We start from the raw sequence: 14,303 nt of genomic DNA on the forward strand, positions 1-14,303 counted from the left end.
TTGCTGCCAATCAACTCCTACCAGGAATCGGTCCAGTCTTTTCTGTATCAACTCATCACCCCTCCGTCTATTTGACCAAGTGAATGGTCTTCCGACCATACCAATATCAATCAGGAAATTATCATCAATAAAACTATTAAAGATTTCAATAGAAGAAGGAGATTTAGCACCCCCACCTTCTTTCTCCAATTGATTATTAAAATCCCCCATTAACACAACCTTACCATCGAACTGTTGGGTGACTGAAGTTAATTCAGCAAATTGAGCCATTCTATGTTGATCATTTGAACTGAGATAAACACCTAGAACACCATAGGGATCATTAGAACCAGCTGTCAGAACTGATGCCCCAATGAAAAATCTACCATGCTGTAAAATCTGAACAGTGCAACCATCCCTCCATGCCATTGCCAAACCCCTGATAATCCATCCGGATCTACAATAAACCATTCCTTGAAACCACAAGATCTTAGTTTTCCTTCAACTTGTCGAGATTGATTTTTTGTTTCACAGATAAAACCAACCTCGGGGGAGTAGGATTTGCAAATCCCTTTAAGATTGTGGATTGTCAGGGGTCTCCCCAAACCCCGACAATTCCACAAGAGCAGTTTCATATTTCTTTGGGTGCCACTTGAAGGCTGGCTCCCTCCACCGTCATAGCAATTATATGAGGGTTTTGAGTCTCTGATTTGTTGCTCATGGTGTAGAGAAAATAAGAATTGGTATTCAATGATTCCAAAGAGACATAAGAGATATGGAATGAGTGAATTAGAAAACGGAATGAATTAAAAGAGAAATGAATTGGGAGAGAAAACGAAAATTAGGGAACTAAGTGGAAAAGAAATTAAGAAAAGAAAGTAGAAGAAGATGGAAAAGAGTTTGACGAAGAAAAGACAAAGAAAGGTGTAACCATGGAGACGGCGCAGTGAAATCCTAGCAGAGCGTCGGGCGCTAGATGAGGAGTACGTACTCCCACGTTAATTAAATTATAAAAACTCCATTAATTACCCTTTAGAATATTGTGCCAATGCATATTATAACACTAATAATGTAAACGAGTTTCAAAATTCCAAATAATATAGGAGTATTGTAACATCCACCGAGTAATATTAGAGTTAGAGTTTGTGAACTAAAAAGGAGCAAGGGTAGTTTGTAATTTTTAATAAAATTAGGATAACAAAGTAATTAAAAATTAATTTTAATCTAACAATTATTATATATATGAGAATACTATTTGTTTATTAATTTATAAATTATTTTCTAATAAATACTCTAATCCAAAAATTAAAGATAATGTAGTTAATTTTTTTTATTTATAAAAATTAAAATGTTAAATTATTAAATCTCACTTGAAATTAAATCTTATAAAATTATTATTTTACAACTACTAAATTTTATAACTTAAATATAGAAATTATCCAATAATTGTGAAAGTAGATATAAATTTTAATTTAATCATCAAAACTTGATTTAATTACCTTTAATAAAATGACTTCAGAAATTAAGGTCTTTAATAAATAAATAAATTAAAATTGACTCATAATGGAATTTTTCAAAAGTTCCAGGTCTTACACTTTCAATGTTAATATTAACTCGTTTTAATAGATATAAATTTAATTAAAATTCTTTCTCTTCTTTCATACTCATCACTCCTTATATTTATTATATAAATCAATATTTCACTTTACACGTATTCTTTATCTCCTCCCACATAATCTCATGCCTCTTTCTTTTTCCTTTTTCACTTTTGCTAATTTTTTGCACAACTCAAATTTGGTTGATGACCATAATTTTTATTTTTATTATTTCTTAATTTGCTAAATATGTACTAGGCAATTGTGTGAATGTATTATTATATAGTGTCTTTATCGTCTATATATCACTTCTTTTTTCTTTCTACCATTTACATTTGTTTAATATCACTTAGATATAATAATGTTGTTCAAAATATATGTTGTCATCATTCATGAAAAATAATGTATTTTTTTTGTTGGTTAATAATATTAAATCATATATAAATTACTAAATAAATGTATTATACAATATTTTTTACAAATTAACGTTTAAGTTTAATATTAACTTATATATTATCCAATTTTGTCCTAAACAATATAGCATTTTAAATATATATACTATATAGTATAATTAATTTAGCTATTCGCGCATTACGCGTCTCAATCTTGTTAATTCCTGCAGTGGGCAAATTTTTTCAAACAATCTGCAGCAAATGGACAGATTTTAAAAGGCTTAAAATTCAATTTCTGACAGCTTGGCATCTACTATATAGGTAGTACTCATCTAAAATTTGGATCATGCAAAAGAGAGCATTCATAATACACTAATTAATCTTTGTTTTCATCTTTTCTTTCGTTGAGTTTACTTAGAATATTCTTGTTTTATCTTTTTTTTTTTAAGAAAGTATGTTGAAGTTACTCTAATATGTTAGTTAGTTATACTACCTAACCATCTTCCACATTTAGAGTGTTGAGTTGTCAATTCTGTCACACTTACAACTGTGTATATATAATTTCTATACGCTATCATTCAAATTGAAATGACTGTTTAGCAACTCAGATGCAAATGCTAACTCTGGACTCTGCTATCTTTTCTCTGAACTCTCTCTTTCTCTGCTCCCTTTACTAGTTCTAGTTTTCAACTATTACCTTTCATGGTATCAGAGCTCACAAGTTCGATGGATCCAAGTTCAACACTTTTCCGTAGATACGATGAACTCTCGAGAATCAGTTCCAACAACGATCTTTCCTGGTTTCATTGTAAGTATGATCTACATGAAACTTGATAACAATAATTTCTTGCAATGTAAATACCAAGCAGAAGCGATGATTGAAGGTAACGATTTATTAAGTCATGTCTTTGAAAATGAAATACCATAGCAAATATTGGTGAACAGTGAGATTAATCCAGAATTTCAAAGATGGAAAAGGCAAGATGCTCTATTGAAATCATGGTTACTGGTTTCAGTGTCACAGAATTTACTATAAGAATGGTTGGATGTACCTACACATTTCAAATCTGAAACAGGTTAAAAAATTGTTTTTCTTTGCAAATTAAGGCTAGAGTGATGCAATTGAAGAACAGGTTGAGCAATACTCAAAGAAGAGCCTCGGTAAATGAATATGTGCTTTTTATCAAAGGAACAATTGATGCTCTAGTGAATGTTGCTGAGATAGTGAGTGAGAGTGATCATATGAATGCATGGTTTGACTGAAGATTATGTTCCATTACTTACTTCGTTGCTGACAAGACCACAAGGTATCACTGTTTGTGAGTTAGAGGCTATGTTGCTAGCTCATGAAAACATGTTTGGAAAGCTTGATCTAGAGTTTATTCAATCAAATATGGCTCACTCTAGGTTCAACAATTAATTTTCTGCTAAAGAAAGTAATCAAGAACAGTTTCAAGCAAACATGGTTCAACGAGGGGATTTTAGAGGATGTTCTAGAGGAAGAGATAGTTTTTTTAGAGGCGATAGACAAGGCATGAACTATGGAAGAGACTAGCAGTTACAGTTTGCTTTTGATGCAAATTTTGGGAGAAGTCAGTAGTCACAGTTCAGCAGTGACAGAGGAAGATCCCAAGGTTATGGACAAGGCTATGGAAGGTCACAGAATTATGGACAGAGCTATGGTAGAGCAAGCTTTGACAGAGATGAATCACAAGAGAGACCACAATGTCAACTCTGCAATAAAATTGGGAATACAGCAAGAAGTTGCTGGTTCAAATATAAAAAAAGATTAGAAATACTCACATGGTTATATAGAGAAATCGATGAATCAACCAAGGGCTAATTTTACAAATTTCTTAGCAGAACCTTCTATAATTCATGATGCAGTCTGGTACCCAGACTCAAGGACCACACATCATATAACTACTGATACACAAAATCTTGCTAAGAAAGAAAGCTATGAAGGAAATGACCAAGTAGTGGTTAGTGATGGAATAGGTTTGAGCATTAATTGTATTGAAAAAGCCTCGTTTAAAACTGATTTGAGCTTTAAAAAGTTTCTAATGTGGAAATTACTGCTAGTACCTGATATAACCAAAAACTTTCTTAGTGTGTATTAGTTTTGTTGTGACAATGATGTCTTCTTTGAATTTTATTTTCATGGTTGTTACATTAAATCACAATACTCTAAGGAATCTATTCTAAAAGAAAATGTGGTACAAGGCATGTATAGGTTGCTCAATGTTCAACCAATTAACTCTTCTTCTGCACTAATTTGCAAAGTCAAGTAGCTTTCAGCTTTGGCATACTCAATTGGGACATGCATCACAGAATGTTATCAAAAAAGTGTTGCAACAGTGTAATGTTATAGTGTCTTATTTTAATAAGTTTGTTTGTGAACCTTGTTGTATAGGCAAGTCTCATCAATTGCCTTTTTCAGTGTCTCAAACCAGATACAATGCTCCCTTAGACTTAGTCTATTCTGACATTTTGGGCCTAGCTCCTATTAGTGATACTAATGGAAACTATTACTTTGTTAATTTTATTGATTCCTATTCTAGATTCACTTGGTTGTATTTGATTCGAAATAGAGCTCAACTTAAATTATTTTTTATTCATTTTCAATACTTGACTGAATTACAACTTAATGCCAAACTAAAAATATTTTAAAGTGACAATGCTGCAGAATATGTTAACCTGTCTAAATTGCTAAAGGAGAAGAAAATAGTTCACAGGTTTTCAAGTCTACACGTTCATCAACATAATAGTATAACTGAAAGAAAGCATTGACATGTAGTGGAGATGGGACTAACCATGTTGGCACCAGCATCTCTACCAATCAAGTTTTTGGGAGAAGCCTTTACAACAGCTACTCAACTAATCAACATACTGCCTACACCAATCTTGGATGGAGTGTCACCAAGTCACCAATTGAGAAATTACTTGGAAAAAGCCCATCTTATGAGAGTCTGACGGTTTTTGGATGCTTATGCTTTCCTCACCTAAGACTTTATAGCAGAAACAAATTGAACTTTAGGTCCTCTCCCAGTTATGGTAAGGTGATTATCACCTAGGAATGTGGTATTTGAAGAAAGCAGTTTTCCTTTTAAAAAGGCAAGTTCTGTTTTTGTTACTAATTCTGAAGAAAGAATGCAAAGTGAGCAAGTCACCTGCATGCCAAGAATTTCCATTATTTCCTCCTCCACAACATAGTCTTAGCTGACTCAGGAATCACCTAATATTTCTGCAAGCTCAATTTTTCACATCACAAGCCAACCAATTTCAATTCCTCTTAACCTACACCATCCAATTCTTGCACAACCTCCCTTAGTCTCTAGGCCAATTATAGCACCAGTCACTCAATTAATGCAATTTACAACCACTCAACAGCAAACCTCTATAGCCAGCCTTATAATTTTACACCCAACAATTAATTCACACCCAACACATATTGTCCCTTCAGATATTCCAATTCCAATTCCACTCTTAGACTTGGAGATTGTTCTCCTTTGTACTAATACTAGTGAACCTCAGCCTCTATTCACTAACAACCACCCAATGGTTACTTGAAGCAAAGTTGGGATCTACAAGCCCAAGATATTTCAAGCATGTGTTGAGCCTTAGACAGTGTATCAAGCTTTAGCAGATCCTAAATGGAAGCAAGCTATAGATGCTGAATTTGTAACATTACAAAAGAACAATATCTAGAAACTTGTCCTCTCCCAATTGGTAGAGAAACAATAGCCAGTGAATGGGTATTCCGATTGAAGTATAATGCAGATGGTAGGTTGTAAAAACACAAAGCTAGACTTGTAGTTCAGGACTTCTCACGAAGACCAGATTTTGATTTCACTGAAACCTATAGTCCGGTTGTTAAACCAACCTCAATTAGAATTGTTCAGTCCTTGGCTCTAGCTAAATCATGGTCTATAAGACAATTGGATGTCAATAATACATTTTTGCATGGTGAATTAACTGAAAATATTTATATAAAGTAGTCACAAGACTACACGATTGAAGATGGTACTTTAATGTGCAAGCTTACTAAGGCACTATATGTATTGAAACAAGCTCCGACGGCATGGTATTTCAAACTCTCATCAGCTCTGAGAAACCTAGGATTTGCTACAACAAAATCGAATGTATCAATTTTTGTTAAAAAGAAACAAGCTTCAATTAATTATGTCCTCATCTATGTTGATGATATACTCATCATAGGAAGTTCACAAGAGGTCATCACTGAAGTAACACAACAGTTAAACTCAGCCTTTGCTCTAAAGGATATGAGGATCTGCACTATTTTCTTGGTATACAAGTCACCAGGATAAGTAATGGAGGGATGTTGATGTCCCAAACCAAATATGTTCAGGATTTGCTAGCCAAGACAGGCATGACTGGCTGTAAGTATAAAATCTGGTAAATTAATAAATAATTAATTAATAAATTAATTATGAGCCAAAAAAATTAGGAAATTAAATTTTATAATTTGAAAAAGAAAAAATATTAAAATGCGAATCAAAACATTAATTTTAAAGGTTTTGGTTCAAAATTAGGCCAACGGGACGAACTGGTTGTACTAAACCTATTTTGGGCCCAAGACCCAACATATATAACCCAAACATAGCCACTTCTCCCCTTTCATTTCTGCAATTCACGCCGAGAGAGAGAGATTGAGGAAGAACCCTAAACCCTTATCACATCAAACTTCAATTCCTCCTAACTTTCAATTCGGAGCTCCGATCACTATACCATTTGCGGGCATGCGTTCACCTCGCTAAGCTCTTCAATTCTATCCTAACAAAGTAGTAAGGATCTCTGAATTTCATATCCAGTTCTCCATTCTCTTCATTTGTGCAAATTTGTTTTGTGTATAGAAAGATTGTCATGATTTTGGTGGCTTAGGTGTAATCTAGCATTGAGTGATTATTGAGTTTAGCCCCAATCATTGGTGGGTAAGGTAAGGAACCACTAAACTCTTGTGAATTGATGAATTAGTAAATCTTAGTGTTTGATTTTGGTACATTGTATGAAATTAGATTGAATACATGTGTTAGAGTTAAATTGGAGAATTGGAGTACTTGGAATAAAACTTTGGTGGCTAGAACTTATTGGATTTGATTTAGAGTCTTCGAATCTTGAATTGTGGTGTTTTGACCTTGGGAGAAATCGACCAAGTTATGGTTTCGGTTTCTTATAGTTAATATATAATGCTATATGAAACTTAGGCTAGTAGCCCTTAAGATAGGTTTGAATTACATGAATTAGTTAATTGATGAATGAAAATTGTTGAATTTGGTGTTGAATGTGTAAATTGTGAAGTTGGTAATTTTGTGAGTGAAATTGTTGAATGAGGTTGATGTTGAAGATTGAAGTTGACAAAGTAAAATTGAATGTGATGAATAATGATTGTGATGTCATTGAATGATGATGATTTTGATTTTTGATGATGATTGATGGAAAATTTGGTTGGAATTTGAAGGGTGGATTGAATTGGTTTGAAAGTGAGTGTTTAGGTTTGGCTTGAATGGGTTAATAATTTGAAAATAATACTTATTAGGTGTTGGAGATTTGAATTTGATAAGGTTGATATTGATTTGAGTGTAGTTGGGTTGATTTTGAATTGAGAGTTTTGAAAACTAGAGGATTTGGCAATTTTTGGTAAAATCCTATTTTTAACTAACTTCGACAGATTATAACTTAGTTTTCGGACCCCCCCAAATCTTGTGAAACTTATCTTGAATAAAAATTAGGTCTGTGAAGTTTATATCGTTCGAAGAATGGACTGAAAATGATTTTTAACAGAAAAGTTATGCGCATTTGAAATTTGGTGTAAAATATTGAATTCTGCAGCAAAACAACTTTTTAGGAAAACTGGTATGTTGCTGGTGCACGAAATTGTGATCATCAACAATGGCGCCAAAGGACTTGGAGCTCTCAAACGTGAATCACACTTTGTCACAATTCCGCACAACTAACCAGCAAGTGCACTGGGTCGTCCAAGTAATACCTTACGTGAGTAAGGGTCGATCCCACGGAGACTGTCGGCTTGAAGCAAGCTATGGTCATCTTGTAAATCTCAGTCAGGCAGATTCAAATGGTTATGGAGGATTGATAATTAAAGATAAATAAAACATAAAATAAAGATAGAGATAGAGATACTTATGTAATTCATTGGTAGGAATTTCAGATAAGTGTATGAAGATGTTTTGTTCCTCCTGAACCTCTGCTTTCCTATTGCCTTCTTCCAATCATTCATACTCCTTTCCATGACAAGCTTTATGTTGGGCATCACCATTGTCAATGGCTATTTCTCGTCCTCTCAGTGAAAATGTTCTACGCACGCTGTGACCGCACGGCTAATCATCTGTCGGTTCTCGATCATGTTGGAATAGGATCCATTGATCCTTTTGCGTCTGTCACACGCCCAACAATCGCGAGTTTGAAGCTCGTCACAGTCATCCCTTCCCAGATCCTACTCAGAATACCACAGACAAGGTTTAGACGTTCTGAATCTCAGAAATGGCCGCCAATAATTCTAGCCTATATCACGAAGGTTCCAATCTTAGATTAGAAACCCAAGAGATACATATTCAAGCTTGTTTGCATGTAGAACGGAAGTGGTTGTCAGGCACGCGTTCATAGGTGAGAATGGTGATGAGTGTCACATAATCATCACATTCATCATGTTCTTGGGTGCAAATGAATATCTTGGAGAAGAAATAGATTTGAGTTGAATAGAAAAACAATAGTACTTGTATTAATTCATGAAGAACAGCAGAGCTTCACACCTTAATCTATGGTGTGTAGAAACTCCACCGTTAAAAATACATAAGAACAAAAGGTCTAGGCATGGCCAAATGGCGAGCCTCCCAAAGAGGGTTCAATCATCAAAACATGATTCCAAGATGATCAAAAGATTGAAAATACAATAGCAAAAGGTCCTATTTATAGAAAACTAGTAGCCTAGGGTTACAGAAATAGGTAATTAATGCAGAAATCTTCTTCCAGACCCACTTGGTGTGTGCTTGAGCTGAGCATTGACGCTTTCACATGTAGAGACTTTTCTTGGAGTTAAACGCCAGCTTTTGTGCCAGTTTGGGCGTTTAACTCCAGCTTTTGTACCAGTTCTGGCGTTAAACGCCAGAATTCTTGAGTCGAATTAGAACGCCTATTTGGGCCATCAAATCTTGGACAAAGTATGGATTATTATATATTTCTGGAAAGCCCAGGATGTCTACTTTTCAACGCAATTGAGAGCGCGCCAATTGAAGGTCTGTAGCTCCAGAAAATCCACTTCGAGTACAGGGAGGTCAGAATCCAACAGCATCTGCAGTCCTTTTTCAGCCTCTGAATCAGATTTTTGCTCAGGTCCCTCAATTTCAGCCAGAAAATACCTGAAATCACAGAAAAATACACAAACTCATAGTAAATTCCAGAAATGTGATTTTTATTTAAAAACTAATAAAAATATAATAAAAACTAATTAAAATATACTAAAAACATACTAAAAACAATGCCAAAAAGCGTATAAATTATCCGCTCATCACAACACCAAACTTAAATTGTTGCTTGTCCCCAAGTAACTGAAAATCAAATAGGATAAAAAGAAGAGAATATACAATGAATTCCAAAAACATCTATGAAGATCAGTATTAATTAGATGAGCGGGGCTTTTAGCTTTTTGCTTCTGAACAGTTTTGGCATCTCACTTTATCCTTTGAAGTTCAGAATGATTGGCTTCTATAGGAACTCAGAATCTAGATAGTGTTATTGATTCTCCTAGTTAAGTATGTTGATTCTTGAACACAGCTACTTTATGAGTCTTGGCCGTGACCCAAAGCATTTTGTTTTCCAGTATTACCACCGGATACATAAATGCCACAGACACATAACTGGGTGAACCTTTTCAGATTGTGACTCAGCTTTGCTAGAGTCCCCAATTAGAGGTGTCTAGAGCTCTTAAGCACATTCTTTTTGCTTTTGGACCACGACTTTAACCGCTCAGTCTAAAGTTTTTACTTGACACCTTCACGCCACAAGCACATGGTTAGGGACAGTTTGGTTTAGCCGCTTAGGCCAGGATTTTATTCCTGTGGGCCCTCCTATCCACTGATGCTCAAAGCCTTGGATCCTTTTTATCACCCTTGCCTTTTGGTTTAAAGGGGTATTGGCTTTTTCTGCTTGCTTTTCTTTTTCTTTTTTTTCTTTTCTCTTTTTTTTTTTGCCTCTTTTTTTTCTGCAAGCTTTTCACTGCTTTTTCTTGCTTCAAGAATCAATTTTATGATTTTTCAGATCATCAGATAACATTTCTCCTTGTCCCATCATTCTTTCAAGAGCCAACAATTTTAACATTCATAAACAATCAAATTCAAAAATATGCACTATTCAAGCATTCATTCAGAAGACAAAAATATTGCCACCACATCAAAATAATTAAACTGTTTTAAAATTCGAAATTCAAGTACTTCTTTTTCTTTTTCAATTAAGAACATTCTTTATTTAAGAAAGGTGATGGATTCATTTTCATAGCTTTAAGGCATAGACACTTAGACACTAATGATCATGTAATAAAGACACAAACATAAATAGACATAAGGCATAATTTTCGAGAAAAAAAAAACAGAGAAATAAAGAACAAGGAAATTAAAGAACGAGTCCACCTTAGTGATGGCAGCTTGTTCTTCCTTTTGAAGATCTTATGGAGTGCTTGAGCTCCTCAATGTCTCTTCCTTGCCTTTGTTGCTCCTCTCTTATGGTTCTTTGGTCTTCTCTAATTTCATGAAGGAGGATAGAATGTTCTTGGTGCTCCACCCTTAGTTGTCCCATGTTGGAACTTAATTCTCCTAGGGAGGTGTTGATTTGCTCCCAATAGTTTTGTGGAGGAAAATGCATCCCTTGAGGCATCTCAGGGATTTCATGATGAGGAGTTTCCTCATGCTCTTGTCCATGAGTGGGATTTCTTGTTTGCTCCATCCTTTTCTTAGTGATGAGCTTGTCCTCATCAATGAGAATGTCTCCCTCTATGTCAATTCCAACCGAATTACACAGGTGACAAATGAGGTGAGGGAAGGCTAACCTTGCCAAAGTAGAAGACTTATCCGCCACCTTGTAGAGTTCTTAGGATATAACCTCATGAACTTCTACTTCCTCTCCAATCATGATGCTATGGATCATGATGACTCGGTCTATAGTAACTTCAGACCGGTAGCTAGTGGGAATGATTGAGCGTTGGATGAACTCCAACCATCCCCTAGCCACGGGCTTGAGGTCATGCCTTCTTAGTTGAACCGGCTTCCCTCTTGCATCTCTTTTCCATTGGGCGCCCTCTTCACAGATGTCCATGAGGACTTGGTCCAACCTTTGATCAAAGTTGACCCTTCTAGTGTATGGGTGTGCATTTTCTTGCATCATAGGCAAATTGAATGCCAACTTTACATTTTTCGGACTAAAGTCTAAGTATTTTCCTCGGACCATTGTAAGCCAATTCTTAGGGTCCGGGTTCACACTTTGATCATGGTTCTTGGTGATCCATGTATTGGCATAGAACTCTTGAACCATTAAGATTCCGACTTGTTGAATGGGGTTGGTGAGAACTTCCCAACCTCTTCTTCGAATCTCATGTCAGATCTCCGGATATTCACCCTTTTTGAGCTTGAAAGGGACCTCGGGGATCACTTTCTTCTTGGCCACAACTTCATAGAAGTGGTCTTGATGCACCCTTGAGAGGAATCTCTCCATCTCCCATGACTCGGAGGTAGAAGCTTTTGCCTTCCCTTTTCTCTTTCTAGAGGTTTCTCCAGCCTTTGGTGCCATTTAATGGTTATGGAAAAACAAAAAAGCTTTAGCTTTTACCACACCAAACTTAGAAGGTTGCTCGTCTTCGAGCAAAAGAAGAAAGAAGAGAGTAGAAGAAGAAGAAATAGAGGAGATGGAGGGGGCTTAGTGTTTCGGCCAAGGGGGAGAAGTAGTGTGTATGTTGTGGGAAAATGAAGGAGTGAAGATGGGCTTATATAGGAGTGGAGAGGGGGTATGGTTCTGCCATTATGGGTATGTTTGGGAGGGAAAGTGGTTTGAATTTGAGTGGTGAGGTAGGTAGGGTTTATGAAGGATGGATGTGAGTGGTGAAGAGAATGGTGGGATTTGATAGGTGAGGGATTTTTTGGGAAGAGGTATTGAGGTGATTGGTGAATGGGTGAAGAAGAGAGAGAGAGGTGGGGTGGGTGGGGATCTTGTGGGGTCCACAGATCCTGAGGTGTCAAGGATATCTCATCCCTGCACCAAGTGGCGTGCAAAAATGCCCCTTTCTGCCAATCCTGGCGTTAAACGCCAGGCTGCTGCCCATTTCTGGCGTTTAACGCCAGCTTCTTGCCCATTTATGGCGTTAAATGCCAGTCTGGTGCCCATTTCTGGCGTTTAAACGCCAGTAAGTTTCTCTTCCAGGGTGTTCTATTTTTAACTCTATTTTTCAGTCTGTTTTTGCTTTTTCAATTGTTTTTGTGACTTCACATGATCATCAACCTACAGAAAACATAAAATAACAAAAGAAAATAGAAATTTAATATAGATAAGTAAAAATTGGGTTGCCTCCTAACAAGCGCTTCTTTAATGTCAATAGCTTGACAGTGGGCTCTCATGGAGCCTCACAGATGTTCAGAGTAATGTTGGAACCTCCCAACACCAAACTTAGAGTTTGAATGTGGGGGTTCAACACCAAACTTAAAGTTTAGTTGTGGCCTCCCAACACCAAACTTAGAGTTTGACTGTGGGGGCTCTGTCTGACTCTGTGTTGAGAGAAGCTCTTCATGCTTCCTCTCCATGGTTATAGAGGGATATCCTTGAGCTTTAAACACAAGGGAGTCTTCATTCACTTGAATGATCAATTCTCCTCTGTCAACATCAATCACAACTTTTGCTGTGGCTAGGAAGGGTCTGCCAAGGATGATGGATTCATCCACACACTTTCCAGTCTCTAGGATTATGAAATTAGCAGAGATGTAGTGGTCTTCAACCTTTACCAAGACATCTTCTACAAGTCCATAAGCTTGTTTCTTTGAATTGTCTGCCATCTCCAGTGAGATTCTTGCAGCTTGTACCTCAATGATCCATAGCTTCTCCATTACAGAGAGAGCATGAGGTTTATGCTTGACCCTAGGTCACACAGAGCCTTCTCAAAGGTCATGGTGCCTATGGCACAAGGTATTGAGAACTTTCCAGGATCTTGTCTCTTCAAAGGTAATCTCTGCCTCGTCAAGTCATCCAGTTCTTTGATGAGCAAGGGGGGTCCATCCTCCCAAGTCTCATTACCAAATAACTTGGCATTTAGCTTCATGATTGCTCCAAGATACTTAGCAACTTGCTCTTCAGTAACATCTTCATCCTCTTCAGAGGAAGAATACTCATCAGAGCTCATGAATGGCAAAAGTAAATTCAATGGAATCTCTATAGTCTCAGTGTGAGCCTCAGATTCCCTTGGTTCCTCATTAGGGAACTTCATGGAGGCCAGTGGATGTCCATTGAGGTTTTCCTTAGTGGAGATCACTGCCTCATCCTCCTCCCCAGGTTCGGCCATGTGAGACGTGTTTATGGCCTTGCACTCTCTCTTTGGATTCTCTTCTGTATTGCTTGGGAGAGTACTAGGAGGGAGTTCAGTAACTTTCTTACTCAGCTGACCCACTTGTGCCTCCAAATTTCTAATGGAGGACCTTGTTTCAGTCATGAAACTTCGAGTGGTTTTAATTAGATCAGAGACTACAGTTGCTAATTCAGAATGACTTTGCTTAGAATTCTCTGTCTGTTGCTGAGAAGATGATGGAAAATGTTTGTCATTGCTAAACCTATTTCTTCCACCATTATTGTTGTTGAAGCCTTGTTGAGGCCTCTGTTGATCCTTCCATGAGAGATTTGGATAATTTCTCCATGAAGGATTATAGGTGTTTCCATAGGATTCTCCCATGTAATTCACCTCTTCCATTGCAGGGTTCTCAGGGTCATAAGCTTCTTCTTCAGCGGAAGCTTCTTTAGTACTGCCTGTTGCTGCTTGTATTCCAGACAGACTCTGAGAGATCATATTAACTTGTTGAGTTAATATCTTGTTCTGAGCCAATATGGCATTCAGAGTATCAATCTCAAGAACTCATTTCTTCTGATTTGTCCCATTATTCACAAGATTCCTTTCAGAAGTGTACATGAATTGGTTATTTGCAACTATTTCAATGAGTTTCTGAGCTTCTGCAGGCGTCTTCTTTAGATGAAGAGATCCTCCAGCAGAGCTATCCAATGACATTTTGGACATTTCAGATAGACCATCATAGAAGATACCTATGATGCTCCATTCTGA

The sequence above is a fragment of the Arachis hypogaea genome, chromosome 15 (genome assembly GCF_003086295.3).
Source record: "Arachis hypogaea cultivar Tifrunner chromosome 15, arahy.Tifrunner.gnm2.J5K5, whole genome shotgun sequence".
Classification (NCBI taxonomy): Eukaryota; Viridiplantae; Streptophyta; class Magnoliopsida; order Fabales; family Fabaceae; genus Arachis; species Arachis hypogaea.